The 18,405-nt window shown below is 23.9% G+C and overlaps 1 protein-coding gene and 1 long non-coding RNA gene across 9 annotated transcripts in view; both read left to right on the top strand.

Moving 5' to 3' along the window:
- LOC127281733 (uncharacterized) overlaps positions 1–3,794 on the top strand; it is a 112,203-nt gene extending 108,409 nt beyond the window's left edge. Inside the window, exon 3 of the long non-coding RNA XR_007843078.1 lies at positions 3,624–3,794. This is a non-coding gene — a long non-coding RNA (uncharacterized LOC127281733). The remainder of the gene's footprint in view (positions 1–3,623) is intronic.
- LOC127281722 (protein bric-a-brac 1-like) overlaps positions 1–18,405 on the top strand; it is a 379,471-nt gene that overhangs the window by 171,768 nt on the left and 189,298 nt on the right. The gene's annotated exons all lie outside the window — the stretch shown is intronic.

Raw genomic sequence — 18,405 nt, 5'->3', positions numbered from 1 at the left:
TAACAAATTATATAAAACGTTAATAATTTATATTGGAATAATAATATTTGTAATTATAATTTCAAAAATATTTTAAAATCGGATTTGTGGAATTTTATACCTGAGTTCCGAGCTGTATGTTTACATTGTTGAACAAAGGTTAAGTACCATAAACAATAGGGCTAGAAAATTACAAACTATTCAGTAGTTGCAATTCGTGCTTTGACCTGTTAAGACGTAGTAAATTTTGGTAATTTTTTTACATTTAAAATGAATTTTCCAAGTGCTCGAAGTTATTAATTCCTAAATAAATTTTACCGAGAATTTTTTTGTTTCGGGAGTGTTCGAAATATACTTAAAATCGCGATCACCGAAAAGTTTTCTGTTTCCCAATTATTTAAAAACGCAGTTTCGGGAGTGTTCGAAATACTTAAAATTGCGAGGGGCTGTTCACTGAAAATCCAATTGAACAATATTTGAGAATTCATTAAAGATTTTTAAGCTTTGCTAGTCATTTTCGTAATTCCTATTTTGAAATTAAGGGAAATAGTGCTTTCATTTTAATTGAAGTAATTGAGATTTACTAGCAAGAAAATAGATTAATTGTATAATTCGCCGCCGAATTCGCTCGTATGTCTCCGTATTCGTGACTCGCAACAATTCTTACTGAATGACTTAGGATTTTACTGAAATCGACGAGATTCGTTCGGATTCGCATAGTATTCGACAAATTCGAACGTCCTTTTCAATAATCGTCGGTAATCTCCACTTAAAATACAACATATTCAAAATCAAGAAATTTAAATTTTCTTATGTTAATTGATGAATATTCGGAAGATACCTAGTATATTCTCTACATTACAAATCGGGTATTCGAGAGTGAACAGCCCCTCGTAAAATTGAGATCGCCGAAATCTTTATATTTTTGTTTTACAATTTTTCGTGCCTTCGGGAGTGTTCGAAATACTTAAAACCGCGATCGCCGAAATTCTAATTTTTCTGCCTTCTAATTTTAAAACGTACTTTTCCGAGTGTTGAACTTTTTTGAGTGTCATCAGATCATCCAATTTCAAAAATCGGCTACACCAAACCGCCATCCACGAATTATAATAAGGTTAGAATTCTTTTTTCATAATAATTTTTCTACTAAAATTTTTTTAAAACAATTATTCAAAAATTATTACAATTTTAAACCTTATGAAACTGTCAGATTTTGGCATCTGTAAATCTGAATAATTAATCCAAAAAAAAATTAATTAATTAATTTTGAAATTACGAGAAGTAGGTATTTTTAGATTGCACCTTAGGTTTTTGAAGTGAATTGTTGAATGTATAACCTATATGGAGAAAGATGATGAGTTGATAGGGGGATAGAGAGCGAATTGTATATAACTATTGTATCGAGTAGGTATGCTCGGTCGAAGCAGTCAGCCACTCGACATAAAGGCAAACGTGCGCGTCCAGTTCAATCGAACTCAACTACATGGCTAACTACCCCTTCTACTAAGTTTACCTCGGTTCGTTTTACTAGAATTGAAATTTCCCTTATGCTCTTCTATATATTACACGAAAAATTCTCCTTTTTGCCTAAGACTCTTCTCTTTTAATAAAAAGCCCCCCACCATTTAATTACCCGAAGAGGTTTAATAATAACAAAACTTACAATTTCCTCCTTTAGGGAAACACAAAACCCATTATTTAAATTACATTTTAACTCATTGTTACCACCTGTGCCGGTGACTTTTTATCATTTGCTTAAATATATTTACACATAAAACGATTTAATTTTGCATTTAAATTTTAGTTTTTGATTTTTAATCTTTTATCTAAATTTTATTTTTAAATATATTTATTTGAATTATATAACAATATTTAATTTGTGAAAAAAAATCATTACTAATTTTAAAATTATAAATTTTAATTAAAAAAAAAGAAACGTAATCAAAATTTTATTTTCTGGTTATGCGTAAAAAAATTTCAAACTAAAACAAATATTTTTCTGATTGTTCAGGATTTGGTTAATATGGTAAAAAGTACTAAATATTCATCAATCGGTTATAAAACCGGACTTGTTGGACGATTAAACAGTTTTTTTTTTTTTTTTTTTAAATTTTTGAACTACTCGGGTATGAACCCTACAGATATATATTTTACGAATATGACTATATTCTATACATATGCAGTTGGAACATATACTCGTGAGCGGGGATATGCAGCTTACGGGTTATTCAAATGAACGATAAAAATCATCCATAACGCGGGAGGGTGGAAGGCTTCGGTATTGGTTATATTTAAATGGGTTTAAATCCCCCCACCCTCCCGCCTTGCACATATATAATATATATATATATATATATAGATATATACACCCTGTTGAAAAACTCTTTCCACCCTTGACCCTTTACTCTTCGCTCCCTTCATCCTTCGTTTGAATACTTTGCATGCCGCAGGCATAGAGACATTGCCAATGAAAAACAAGTAAGAGCCAAAAGAGAGGAGGGTGAGTTGTTGAATTGGAGAATCAGTGCTTTTCTCTCCACTCGCACTCATAATCTAATTTTTCCTACGAAAAAGAGAGGAAAAAATTAAAATCACCATTTTCATCAAAGCTGATACTTTTTCAATTCTCAATTATTTCGAAACTTTTTTTTTTTTTTTGTAAATCGTTCTACGAAATATTTTGCATTTTTAATTTTATTGTTTTTTTAAACTGTATTTTTAATTTTGTTCTTTTTATTGTATTACTTCCAACGTAATTCCATCGGAACTTCCAACGTAATTCCGTCGGAACTTCCAACGTAATTCCGTCGGAACTTCCAACGTTATTCCATCGGAACTTCCAACGTAATTCCGTCGGAATTCCATCGGAGTTCCAAAGAATTTCCGATGGTATTCCGACGGAGTTCTGTCGGAATTTCGATTAATTTTTTCAAAATTTTAGAGTCCTAATTCCGTCAGAATTCCGTCGGAATCCCATCGGAAATTCTTTGGAATTCCAGGGTGCACTTTCCGGGGAATCTTTCCAAGTGGGTAAAAGTTAGAGAATTTTTTTTTTTTTCACATCAAATTCGAGGATAAGTTGAATTTGACGATATAAAAAAAAAGTGATATATCCTCGCCCAACTGTTAATCCGCACGATGAAATGGTATCGCACTTTCTACGCGACGTACAAATGAAACAACAACAGCCTCCCGAAAAAAAAAAAAAAAATGTAGATGGACAAAAAAAAAAAAAAAACTAGAACACTTGGTTTGTGAAAAATCGTACGTGGCGCGCGGAACAATAATTGAAATGGCACGTAAAACCGTCGAATCCTCGAAACCATTTTATATTTTAATCGTACTTCGATAGGTTCGACGAGATCCACTTTTTCCGTTGATTTGTTTTCCCCCACGTTTTTGCATTTTATTTATTTTTCTCCTTGAGCCCCGCGTCATGACACTGCGCTCAACAAAATATTCAATTAAATAGACGCGAGACGAACCTTCGTAATTTACTATTATTTCTCTACAGTTGAAGAGTTGAAAAAAAAATAATTACCCTCCGAAAAAAAAAAAATTATTTTTTGTAATAATAATAATAATAAATTTATTTTTCGAAAATTTATTTTCCATACTAATCTATGTTTATTTTACTGTTTCAGGTGAGTACCTTGATATTGAGATCTCAGCGTGAAATATATTTTGCGTGTGCGCATATATTTGGCTTATACTTGTAAGTAACGATTCTCATTTATTTTATGCTTCTCTAACTCGTAATTTTGATTGACGTCTTTTTAATAACTACATGCGATCACGAAGAGTTCATGTACTTAAAAAAATACCCCCCCCCCCTTTTTCTGTCTCTCTTTTTCTCTTTCGCTGAAAAATATATATATACGAAATATCGCGCCTCTTCTGTTTTAAATAATTAACGCGAGAACCACATTTCACGCGATGTATTTATTAAAAAAAAATTTTGTTATTATCATTACTGATATTAAAATTAATTAATTATAATAATAATAATAATAATAATAATAATAATAATAATAATAATAATATTGTCACAAATTAAAAATAATTAAAATATTATTTATGGTAACAAAATAATCGTAAATAATTTAGAGAAATTTATATTATTATTAATAATATTATTTATAATATTATTTACAATATTCTTTTATTATTCATTGTTCAGTAATTTTTTATTTTTTACTTCTATTTTTTATAATATTTATAATATTTTTTTATTATTATATTATTATTTTATTATTATTATATTTTATTATTATTATTTTATTATTATATTATATTATATTATATTATATTATATTATATTATTATATTTTTATTAATATTTTTTTTAATATTATATTTTTTATCCATTGTTTAGTAATTTTTTATTTCTATTTTTTTATGCAGGAAAAAAAATCTTCACCTGGAACAGCGATATGTTTCGCTAAAACAGCAAAAGTTTTCGCTATTCTAGGGAAACATATCGCTGTTACAGATAAAATATTTTTTTCCATGTAATATTATTTGTAATAGTATTTGTAATATTATTTCTAATATTATTTCTAATATTATTTCTAATATTATTTCTAATATTATTTCTAATATTATTTCTAATATTATTTATAATATTATTTCTAATATTATTTATAATATTATTTCTAATATTATTTGTAATATTATTTGTAATATTATTTGTAATATTATTTGTAATATTATTTGTAATATTATTCGTAATATTATTTATAATATTATTCGAAATATTATTCGAAATAATACTTTTTTTATCTATTGTCTAGTAATTTAAAAAAATTTTATTTATTTTTTTTATTGTCTATTTTGACGCTCGCCAGGAGAAACGGATTTCTTTTTTTTCTTTTTTTTTGGCGAAAAAGTGTACGATTTTTAATATGCGAAAAGTTGGTATATCTTTTTCTCGTTTCGTTTCGCCGTTCTTTTTTTTATGAATAAACATTAAATTCCTATTACTCCTTATTATAACTTTTTATAATATACTTCATATTTTATTAATGCCAAGACATTCCAATCGGCCCCCGCGCATGTTGCGCAACGTGATTTGCGTTTTAATATTGTACATAGTTATTTTCTCTCTTTCTCTCTCTTCTCTCTCTCTTTCTCTTATCGAACTCACATGTACCATATATGACATCCGGCAACTTTTACGTTGAATTTTCTCATTTCGTTTTTCTTACAATACATTTTATTTTATGATTCCGTGTGTGATAAAATTGGAAAATACACTGTTTCAATACACTTGAAATAACTATATATATATATATATATATATATATATATATATATATATATATATATATATATATATATATATATATATATATATGCTCAAATAATATACGCGTAAATTATGGATTTTTTGATGTCAGGTATATATATATAGTCAAAGAAACAAAATGTAATGTGTAGATTTTTTTTTCCTCTCTTTCTTTTATTTTTTTTTTTTTCTATTTACATGATTTCGTGTCTCCGCTTGTCACATTGCATATCATGTATTTTTATTCGTTTTCATGTAAAACGAAATAAGGTGTCCGCTCGTCACATAAATTTTTTTTCAATTATATTTTTTTCATACTCACTCACGTATTATATATATATTCTGACTTTTTATCATTCATTTGTTATTTATTTTGTTTGTTTCTTTTTATATATTTCTCGCTTTTTTTTTACTTTTTTTTTCTATAGTTTCGAATTTATTTTTTTTATAGTCTCTTTTTTTTATACTTATATGCTTGGAAATTTATTTTTTATTACTTTTTGTTTTTATATTTCGTTTTCTTATATGTTTCTGTTTTTATTTTATTTATTCCCGACTGGCGAATTTAATTTTTTTTTTTATAATTTATATTTTATATTTAGTTTGGATTTTATTTTATATTTAGATTGGGTTTTATTTATTTTATTTTATTTTTTTTTTTATTTATTTATTCAGCCTGTTCAACCCTTTGGTGGATTTATTTTTATATTTAATTCCTTGCTTTTTTTCAATATTTATTCCCGTATTTTTATATTTACTTTCATATTTATTTTATGTTTCTTTTTATAGTTATTGTCAGGCTCATTTTGCATATATATGTATTTTTATAACTTTCAATATTTATTTATTTGTTATTTTTATATTTTTTTTATAAATGCATCTCATTTTACATTTTTTTGGAGTTTTTTTTTATTGTTTCTTATTTATAATCAACTCACGGTTTCCAAAAAGTTAAAGACAAAAAAATATTGATTTTCGATAAAGCAATGCATAATTTCTATTTGTATTTATTTTTGCATTTGTAAATATTTTTTTTTATATCGGTACGCATTTTTTTACATATTTCTATATTCTTACATATTTTATTTACATATAATTTTTAATATATTTTTTTAATCTTTTTTTTTTTAATATTTATTTTAATATTTATTTTTTAATATTTATTTTTGCATTTGCTTTTATAGTCACTTGTGCGTTTAGTTTTATATTTAGTTTTATATTTATTTTTATATTTATTTTTATATTTATTCTCACATTTATTTTTATATTTTTTACATTTATTTTCGTACTCGGCTTTAATGTTTATTATAACGTTTATTGTTATTATTATTGTTACGTTTATTGTTATATTTATATTTGTATTTTATCTAACCGGATTCCATGTGCGCTCTTTGCATTTTTATATTCGACTCACGCGTGCCCCTTTATCTTATATCAAATTGCAATCTGTCCGTAGCGTCACTTGAAGAAACAAAAAAAAAAATAATAAAAAAAAAAAATTCGTGGCGTCTTAAAACTCAATTAAAATTAATTTTATTTGATAAAAATGTCGTTTCGATATATTTTAATTTCTTTTTTTTTTATATTAAATTACCGCCCGACCTCGCGTTGTAAATTAATTTTTTTTATAGCCACTGTGCTGCATTGTCTTTAATGTAAAAAATATTACAATTATTTTGCAAAAAATTATGATTTTAAAATGGAAATTTTAATTTAAAAAAATTTTTTTTTAGGGAAAATAATTATTTTCTTTTATCTTTGAGGGGGTATTATTTTTTAACATTTAAAAATTAGTATTTAAATACTTTTTTTTATAAATAAATTTATGTCTTCGTAAGAGCAAAGTTCTAAACATATATATATATATATATTATTATTAAAAAAAAGTTGACATTAGCGAAACGTAAATTAATTATAAAATCAATTTTAAAACAACTTGCGTCAGAGATTAAAATTGGCATCTAAATTTTTTATTTGTTTTCAATTCTTTGGACATGAAAATATATCTCCCCCTCTATATATTCTCTCTTTTTATTTAAACGGAACAATTATTATTGAACACACATCTCTCTAATTATAGGTTTTGAGAAAAAGAATTAAATAATATAACTACCATATATCTATAGTCGTGAATTAATTAACCTCCAATTGGCATTCAATCTCGTAATGTTGAAATAATTCATATATTGTCTTTATAATTGAATATCATCGCGTTTAATATTTTAAAATAACAAATGTTTTCTGTCATATATAAAGAAAAATTAATTTTTTTTCTTCAAAATCTTGTTCACCAATTTTTTTTTTTTTTTATAAATAATTATTTATATTTTTGCGAATTGAGTTTTTTTTTATAAATAATTATATATATTTTTGCGAATTGAGTTTTTTTTTATAAATAATTATTTATATTTTTGCGAATTGAGTTTTTTTTATAAATAATTATTTATATTTTTGCGAATTGAGTTTTTTTTTATAAATAATTATTTATATTTTTGCGAATTGAGTTTTTTTTTCATAAATGCGCCTGAGGATAAAATAGAGGGGTGGGGTGGGGGGAAAGGGAAAAGGGCAGCTAGCGAGTAACGATATCCGCGCGTTGCACGGTGGCTGGATTTTAATCGAAGCGCGACGTATAAAGTTGCTGAAAATCAGATTACGTCCGTTGCATTCCTCCCCTCTTGGCAATTTTTTTTTTTTGGTCCCGTTTTCACTCTCTACCTTGTACCTCTCTCGCACTACAAAACGCACCTCACGAAATCCTCTCTCACATATACACGCATAAAAAAAGCGACCTTTTAACGTCCCATTGACTGTATCTAACTCTCTCCTATCATTTTTCACTCTGATATTTACCATCCAACTTTTTATTTCCTTCTCAATTTCATCAGTTTTTTTTTTTTTTTTTTTTTTTGCAAAAATCCTTTTTATTTCCACACGCCTTTTTCTCGATAATAAATTTGTTTTAAAAAATCCCCCATTTCCCCCCTCCCCTCTTTAATTGGATTACGTTTTATCGAAAAAAATTTTAAATCTTTTAAGTAATTTTTTTTACAATTTTATTAGAAAACTAAAAAAATTTTAATTGTATTTAATTTAAATGACGTTAAAATTTTATTTTTAAATTTCTCTTCTATTTTTTATTCCAAATAGTATTTATATAAAAAAAATAAAAATAGTGGAAAAAGAATATATAAATAGTGGGGAAAAAAAATAGTAAAAGAGAAATGTGAGTTTAAAAATAAAATTTTAACGTCAATTGAAGTTTAAATTATTTAGACGGGCACAATTACAAAAGAGTATTTAATTCCATATCGTGTATATATATATATGTGTGTGTGTATTGTCGGAGAGTCTGAAAATCCGACATGAGATGAATGGGCTTTTCTTATGTCTTGAATTCCCGAGGCTGATCCTAAGTTATAGAGGAAAGGTACTTGAAACAGAAGGGAAAAGAGAAAATTGAATAACGTAAGAAAAATGACAAGTGAAACAAAGAAAGGTTGAAAAAAATAAAAAAAAAATTTCAATATATCCTCTTTTTTTTAACTAATTTTTTTTTCATATACATTGACGAAAAAGAATTTATAATTGGTTGAGTGTTATTAAATAAATATTTACTTGAACCAAATAATTTCTGTACTTGAACCAAATAATTTTTGTATTTGAAACAAATAATTTCTTTACTTGAACCAAATAATTTCTGTACTTGAACCAAATAATTTCTGTACTTGAACCAAATAATTTCTGTAATTGAACCAAATAATTTCTGTACTTGAACCAAATAATTTTTGTATTTGAAACAAATAATTTCTCTACTTGAACCAAATAATTTCTGTAATTGAACCAAATAATTTCTGTACTTAAACCAAATAATTTCTGTAATTGAACCAAATAATTTCTGTACTTGAACCAAATAATTTCTGTACTTGAACCAAATAATTTTTGTATTTGAAACAAATAATTTCTCTACTTGAACCAAATAATTTCTGTAATTGAACCAAATAATTTCTGTACTTGAACCAAATAATTTCTGTACTTGAACCAAATAATTTTTGTATTTGAAACAAATAATTTCTCTACTTGAACCAAATAATTTTTGTATTTGAAACAAATAATTTCTGTACTTGAACCAAATAATTTTTGTATTTGAAACAAATAATTTCTGTACTTGAACCAAATAATTTCTGTACTTGAACCAAATAATTTTTGTATTTCAAACAAATTTATTTGAATCAAATAATAATTATTTAATACAAATAAATTTACATTTAATTTTTTCAATAATTATGTAATACAAATAAATTATTATTTATTAAAAATAAAAAAATATAAAAATATAAAAATAAAATAATAAATGAAAGTAATAAATAAAAAAATAAATAAAAGTAATAAATAATAAATGAAAGTAATAAATAAAAAAATAAATAAAAGTAATAAATAATAAATAAAAATAGAAATAAAAAAAAGGTTGTGAGACAAAATAAAGTATGCAATAAAAATTTTTTTTTTTCCGAGGGCAAAAAACAAAAAAGAAAAAAAAAATTGCAATATTTTATCCAATATATACAAATTTTAGATATAGCAATAACGTGAAATTTCTTTATTCAAAATAGAAACTGTAAAATAGAGCAATTTGAATAAAATGTGTAGGAAAAAGCGTGAAACAATAATCCATTGAGAGGAGGAGGGGGGGGGGGGAAGGGTGTCTTCCACCCTCGCGTATTCAGGGGGGGGGGTGGCTTAAGGATCGAATTCAATGCGAGTCGAGGCTTCATCTACCCTCACGAGATATGCATAAAAACATATATATTTTTATTTTTACATTTCATGCGCGCGCATATATTTTTTTTTTTGTACTATAAATATATGACAATAATAGGTACCTTTATAGTGGCGTACTGTTTTCTACTTAGAAGTACCACTACACAATCACACACATTTATATATATATAAATTTTTTTTTTTTTTTTTTTTTTGCCATATAGTTTCAGACAGCGTGCGGAATTTATTTTTGTATATATCAGTACTTACTGTGCGTAAAACTCGAGCGAGGAATTTTTTTTTTTTTTTTTTTGCCAAACAAGAGAGCGACATTATTACGTCGGTTAAAAGTGCGTTCATATTTCTCTATCTCACTCTTCTTTTTCTCCCTTTGCGGTTTTCTCTACTTTCTTTGTCGTCCTCCTTCTATACATTTTTATTTTTAACATGTATTTTTTTTGTTTCTCCCTTATTTTTATTTTTTTGAATCACAATAAGAGTAACTTGAAAAAAAAATTCACTTTTTCATATATGAGCGCGCTTGGCAATGACTCAATGAAATAATTTGACTGTATAATAATTAGTATATTTCTATTTGATTGAAATAAATTTTTATTGTTAGTAAAATTTATTTGACTTTTTATTATAAACAATTTATTTCTTTTTTAAATAAGGAACCAAATGTACCATTTTAATTAATTCAAAAATAGAAATTATTTGGTCCAAGTAAATATTTATTTAGTTCAAGTAAATTTTTATTTAGTTCAAGTAAATATTTATTTAGTTCAAGTAAATACTTATTTAGTTCAAGTAAATATTTATTCAGTTCAAGTAAATATTTATTTAGTTCAAGAAAATATTTATTCAGTCCAAGTAAATATTTATTCAGTTCAAGTAAATATTTCTTTAGTTCAAGAAAATATTTATTTAGTCCTAGTAAATATTTATTTGTCAGTCAAATAACCGATTATTTGAATCAAATAAATTTTTTTTCAAAGCAATACATTTGGTTGTTTCAAACAAATATTTTTCTAAATCTGTAAAATTAAAAAGAAGAAATTTTGATAAGAAAATAGCCAACTATTTGTAAGAAGTAATAAATAAATAAATAAAAAAAAAATTATATTAGAAATAATTAAGATCTATAAAGAATATAATTGAAGTTGAGACGTGTGGGAGAGGGAGAAAGATGAAGATAATTGAAAATATATTGACGGCATCAATAAATTGTGCGCAATAACTTTAAATTGAATTTGAAGTTTCTGATCTAGAACTATATAATAAACGAGGATGGAATATAAAGTAATTTAGAGTAAATAACGAATAGGGCAATAAATTAGAAGCACTTTCGTGCAAACGGTCGTAATTTTGCTTTTGCATAGAATTCTCTGCTTTCGTATCCACTCTTGAGAAGATATAGTAAAATGAGTTTTAAAATATGGATTCATTTCCCTTACCTCTTTCCTCTTCTCTCTCTCTCTCTCTCTTTTTCTCTCTCCTGCCTAACCACCCACCTCAACGAAGGATCTATATCGCGAGCGCATCCTCCTTTTTTTTCTCTCTTTCGTTTTTCCTTTCTCTTTTATATATATATATATACTTCATTCCAAAATAAAGTTCCCCTCGATGAGTGATGAGACTCACTGAATGTTGAATGGTCCTTGCGTCGCTACACGCTACAACGAGTAAAAGAAGACAACGTTCGATAAATTATTCGCTCTTAACCCGATACACACATACACCCAGTCTCTTTCTCTCTCTCTCTTTCTCTTTCTCTCTTTTGTAAGAATAAAATTGTCCCCCTTTAGGAAAATTGCAAACCTTTAAGCTTTGAAAGAAATACACGTTTTTTTGGGGGGGCGGGAGGAAAGAAACTTGTGCGCGAGATTTGTTTTCTTTGCTTGTTTCTTTTCAAAATATTATTTTATAGATTTCTATTTTATATTAGTTTAGAAAAAAATCTTATTTTCTTTTATTTATTTTTAATATCAATTTTTTTCTGTTTTATCAGTTTCTTTCTCTGTGAAAGTTTTTACTAATTTTTTTATTTCTTTTAGTAAAATATTACTATTTATTTTTATGATTTTTTGATTAAAGTTTTAGTTTTTTTTTCTTTTACTAAAGTTTTAGTTTTTTCTACTAAAGTTTTAGTTTTTTCTACTGAAGTTTTAGTTTTTTTTTTTTTACTAAAGTTTTAGTTTTTTCTACTAAAGTTTTAGTTTTTTTTACTTTTTTTTTACTACCAGTTTTCAGTTTACTAAAAAGTAGTTGAAATTTTTACTAGTTTTTTTAGTACAATATTATACTAATTGATTTAGTAATATTTTTTTAAACTAAAGTTTTAGTTTTTAGTTGACTAAAAATTAGTAGAAGTTTCCACTAATTTTTTTAAGTAAAATATTACTATTTGATTAAGTATTTTTTAACTAAACTTTTAATATTTTTAACTAGTTTTAGTTTTTTTTTTAAAATTAAAGTTTATAGTTTACTAAAAGTTAGTAGAAATTTTCACTTGCTTTTAGTAAAATATTACAATTTGATTTAGTAATATTTTTTAACTAAAAAGTTTCAATTTTCTTTAACAAAACTTAGTTTTTTAAACTAGTTTTTAGTCTAGTAAAAATTAGTAGAAATTTTCACTTTCTTTTAGTAAAATTATTTGATTTGGTACTAGATTTTTACTAAATTTTTAGTATTTTTAACTAAAATATTTAGTTAACTAAAAAATACAGTAGAAATTTTCACTTGCTTTTAGTAAAATATTACAATATGATTTAGTAATATTTTTTAACTAAAAAGTTTCAATTTTCTTTAACAAAACTTAGTTTTTTTTAAACTAGTTTTTAGTCTAGTAAAAATTAGTAGAAATTTTCACTTTTTTTAAGTAAAATATTACTATTTGATTTGGTACTAGATTTTTAAATAAATTTTTAGTATTTTTAACTAAAATTTTTAGTTAACTAAAAAATATAGTAGAAATTTTCCCTAAATTTTTGGTAAAATATTATAATATTTGATTTAGTAATTTTTTTTTACTAAAGTTCTTTTTTCAATTTAAAAAAAGGAGCCTTTTGTAAAAATATAAGTCGTAAATTCAAGCTCTGCTAATAATCATCTGTTTTAATTTCCTAAATTCAGTAAAGGCTATCTTAAAATTGTTGCATAAAATAAGACTTCTGTTCTGCCTTAAATTTCATAGGATTTTCTTTTCTCATCGTGTTCAGAGCGCATCAGAATTTAATAATAGAAAAAATTTTTTCAAAAGAGAATAAAAATACAAAATAATAAAAATCAAATAATAAAAGTAATAAAAATAAAAATAATAAAAGAAATAAAAATAAAAATAACAATAATAATAAATACCTAATAATATTAATAATAATAACAATAATAATAACAAATATACCTAATAATAGTAATAATAATAAATAATACCTAATAGTAATAATAATAATAATAAATACCTAATAGTAATAATAATAATAATAAATAATACCTAATAGTAATAATAATAATAAAAAATACCTAATAGTAATAATAATAATAAAAAATACCAAATAGTAATAATAATAAAATAAATAAATAATAAAAAATGAAATATTTGAAACCATATACGATCAGTAGCCAATAATTAACATAAAGAATAAATCCCCCCCCCCCATCAATTTTATATATTTATAATCGGCACGTTCTTATATGAATCGATGATCCATCGATCGATAAGAAGAAATATTAAACAAGGAGAAAAAGTAAATTTACTTTGAACGAGAGTTTCATATATAATAAACATATATATATAGTTTTTAAAGCGTACATATCAATCGTTAAATTGGCTAAATTGATGTTATAGCGATCGACGATAGGATCGTTTTTTCTCTCTCTCTCTCTTTTTCTCTCGATATACGCACCTATCGATCGTAGCGGAATTTTCTTATATTACTTGAAGGAAATTTTTTTTTATTTATTTATTATTTTTTTTTATTTTTTTTTTTTGATGAAAGAATATGGCAGTTAACGTTCATGTAACATGAAACATGCGTATATAAATATACACTTGACTCCGATTCGCGTTCATTGAGATCGTTATTATTTTTATACTCCCTCCCTCTCTTTCTCTCAGTGTTTGCGAAAAATTCAACGATTTTCTTCTTCGTTAAACTAAATCCCAAAGCTTATGAGAGAATATTATTATTTTTAATAACAGTCGTAGGAGTTGAGAGACCGGCCCAAGTATATATATATATATATATATATATATATATATATATATATTGTACGTTAAATAATAAACGTTTACAAGGCCTTGAAAGTTATTATACAATATATATATATTTATATATATATTTATATATAAATTTGTGTGTGTGTGTGCGCATATATAAATATATATACCTATATATTTACGTTATACGCCCGATGCCATTATGGGTATCGTATATTATTAATGCAGTGTCTCTCAAATGATTCTTGGGTTCCCTTTTAGCAAAGTCTCTTTCTCTCTCTCTCTCTCTCTCTCTCTCTCTCTCTCTCTCTCTATCTCCTCTCTCTCTATCTCCTCTCTCATGCTGCGCCGTAACTCGATAAATGAGAGAAAGCCGCCATTGGAATTCTTCCTGTTCGGGACAACTTAATAAAAAACCTTAAGTACGTTAGAAATTAGATTTTAAACTCATTTCTTATTTTTTAATCGTGCTTTATGTCCTGTAGTTTCAATTATAATTTACATTCATTTTTTTTCTACTCCAGCGCTTATTTTAATATATATATATATATATATATATATAATGTTTCTCGATTGGCGCTTTTGATCGAGAAATAAATTTAAATTAATGGTGAAAGAATGTAATACACGCCTAGATAAATTATTAGATATATGTTAAATGAAGAAAAAAAAATTCTATTTCCATGAAAATTATTTTCTAGTATTTTTATTATTTAAAAATTTTTTTTTATTATTTGCTATTTTTTTTTAATTATATTTTATTCAATTTTTATTAATTTTTTTTTATTTATTATTTACTAGTTTTTTTTTATTATTCATATTTTATTGAATTTTTCATTTATTATTTATTTTATTTACTGCTATTATTTTTATTATTCACATTTTATTTTATTTTATTTTATTTTATCATTTGACACCATTTTTATTATTCTCATTTTATGTAAATTAATTTTTTTTTCTGTGGAATTTAAAAATATAAATAATATAATAATATTTAATTGGTAAAGAAAAATAAAAAATTATTTTTTACTTTAATAATTGGCAAAAATTAATTTACCTTCAAAAAATTCTTCCGTTACGATTAATTTACAAGAAGTTTACCGTTACAGGTAAACGAAAGAGGTTTCTTTTTTTATGTTTTCTTTTAATAATTTGTTTTTTTTTCGTTAAAAATTAATAATTGATATTTTTTTTTTTTATGAGAGCGCTATTCGAAAATTTGAATCGCGGAACTGAATAAAAAAATCTCGATTTCGAAAAATAAATACAAAAATATAAAAATAAATTCAATATAAAAAATTAAAAATTAATTATTTATAAAAATATAAAAATTAATTATATAAAAAATTATATAAAAAATTATAAAAATCTTAAGGGTTTAAAAATAATTGTAAAAATCCACTAAAAAGGGTACATGAAATAATAATTAAAAAAATTAAAAATAAATAAATATAAAAAAAAAATTGAAGGAAATTAGTATTAAATTCTCGTGATTCGTTTATATAATTACGCCTTCAAAGAACTCAATGAGTATTTTTTATTATTACATATATATATATATTTGCATTGAATAATATTCCAGTGATTCTCATCGATAGATTTCGTTTCTTATCAATAATTTTTAAATATTATGTATATAAATTTGCCTTGTTTATCCGCAGTACTTTGTCAAACTTAAAGAGATCCTTTTTGCATCTCAAATGACGCGAGAGAAAGAGAATGAGAGAGAAAAAAAAATGAGGATGAAAGACCGCACGATTGGGTGCAACAAACCTCGAGAATAATACCAACTGATGAGATTTAATTCGATTCAAACCAACTTTTTTTTTTTTTTTTTTTTTTTTCTTTCTTTTTCATATATCGATCTTTCTTCAAATATATTTTATTTGAATAAAAAACATTTATTATTTCTCTAAGATATAGATCGCGATATAATTTCTGGTATTATAGAAGTGATTGTTATTCAAGTATAACTCGTTATAATAAATGACTCATAAGATATGCGTTTTGAAATAAAATTGCACAACACTCGCCATATATCGTGCAGTATTTCATTAGTAATAAAATAATAATAAAAATAATAATAAAATAATAATAATACTTCTACTACTACTACTACTACTACTACTACGACTACTAATAATAATTATAATTATAATAATACTAATAATAATAATAAAAAATAATAATAAAAAATCATACTATTGTATGAAATGGCATGTCCCGTTTATTTGATAAATAAAATAAAATAAAAAATAAAAATAATAATAATAGAAAATAATAATAGTAATAATAAAAATAAATATGAGATGAAAAATTTGAAAATAAAATTTTTTTTAAAATAATGATTAAGAAAATAATGATCATATCGTGTTTTGTTAATCGACACTTGTTTATTAGACGAGAGGAGAGAAGATCCGCAAAATGAGCACCGCCTGCGGCACATTTTTATTGTGAAAATAAAAGTATTGCGCAAGAAAATGACTGAGTGCTCATGATACGACCATAAAACATCAAACCGTACAGCATTATTAATAAACTACATACATATATATATGTATATAGTGGTTTATCGCGAGAACTATAGTCTACTCTCCTCAGTACACCTTGCCCTCGGGCAAAAAAAATTTTTTTTCTTTTTTTTTATTTAAACATTTAGATGTCTTCTGTCTTCAACGCGCTAATGTTTTCCTTTCAGCCTTGACAATGAGGCTGAAGCGTATTTTTATTTTTTTTATTTTACAGCATCCGACTGGATCTCTCTTTTTTCATATTTGTGATAATTTAACCCAATAGGGAAATTTTAATTGAAAATAATTTTTTCTATATTTTTAATTACAATTATTAATTAATAGAATAATTTTATTTATTTAATTACCAAAAATTATTAATTTATTAATTATTATTATTATTATTATTTTTTTCATACTTGATTTATTATAATTAGTAAAATTTCACAATAATTAAAAATACATTCTTCAATCAAAATGGTTTTTTTAATTAATTATTTAAAAACAACGTAAAATTATTGTTATTATTATTATTATTATTTTTATTTTATAATCGATAATTATTCATAATAAAAGATATTAAAAATTAATATACAATTTTATTTAACGTATGTCTATATTTTGAAATTTATGCACAGAATGAAAAATATGATTTCAATTTTTCTGAATAGGCAAATAATTTTTTTATTTTTAATTAAATTTAATTTAATTTATTTAATTTATAAATTAAATTTAATTAAAAATTGCTCTTAAAAATTAAAAGAAATCCAAAGGAATGTTCAATTTATTTTAATATATATATATATATATATAAATATGAAGAAAAAATTCGATATAGAAAAATTTCTTATAAATATTAATTGAAATAAAATTTGAAAAATTTTCTCGAACTGTCTAGTTTAAATTATTATAAAACATAAATGAGTATAAATATATAATTAAATTTTTTTTGTTAATTTTGATTGGGAGATTTTGTTAGGCTGTATATATATATATATATATGTATATGCCTGGTACTTAAGAGAAAACATGTATTTACCTATGTAATCGCAGACGTGATTACATTTTATTTACCGAGGCCGCCTAAAACTAATTACAGATTTTGCAAGGGGACACGGACTCGGCGCGAAACGTGCATTCAAGATAATTGCGAATAATTTATATATTTAATTCCGTCGGGGCTCGTAGAACTTTAGGAACTTACATAAAACTATTGCGGAATATTAATGTGCAACGTGTGGCATTTCTGATGCGCGACAATAATATATATATATAAATATTCCTTTCAAATAAATCATAACTCGCGAATTTCACTCTAATCCGGAAATTATAATATATCCAATTAAATATGTTATTTTTTTTTTTTTTTTATATTTATTTGTCATTTTTTATTATTGGAAACTCAATTTCAATTAATTGTAATTATTATTAATTACTATAAATAATTACTAATTATTATTATATTATTATTATTATTATTATATTTTTATTATTATTATATTACTATTATTATTTTTATTACTATTTTTATTATTATTATTACTATTAATTTTATTACTAATTACTAATAATAATTATAATTATAATAAAATAATTTGATGATATAATTTTATTACAAATTGTAAATATTTAGTACAATGATTGTT

Source organism: Leptopilina boulardi, unplaced genomic scaffold (genome assembly GCF_019393585.1).
Source record: "Leptopilina boulardi isolate dan_hultmark-lab unplaced genomic scaffold, ZJU_Lbou_2.1 LbouV2_278, whole genome shotgun sequence".
NCBI classification, from domain to species: domain Eukaryota; kingdom Metazoa; phylum Arthropoda; class Insecta; order Hymenoptera; family Figitidae; genus Leptopilina; species Leptopilina boulardi.
Note: the sequence above shows the minus strand (reverse complement) of the source record. Positions and strands in the feature narration are given on the sequence as shown.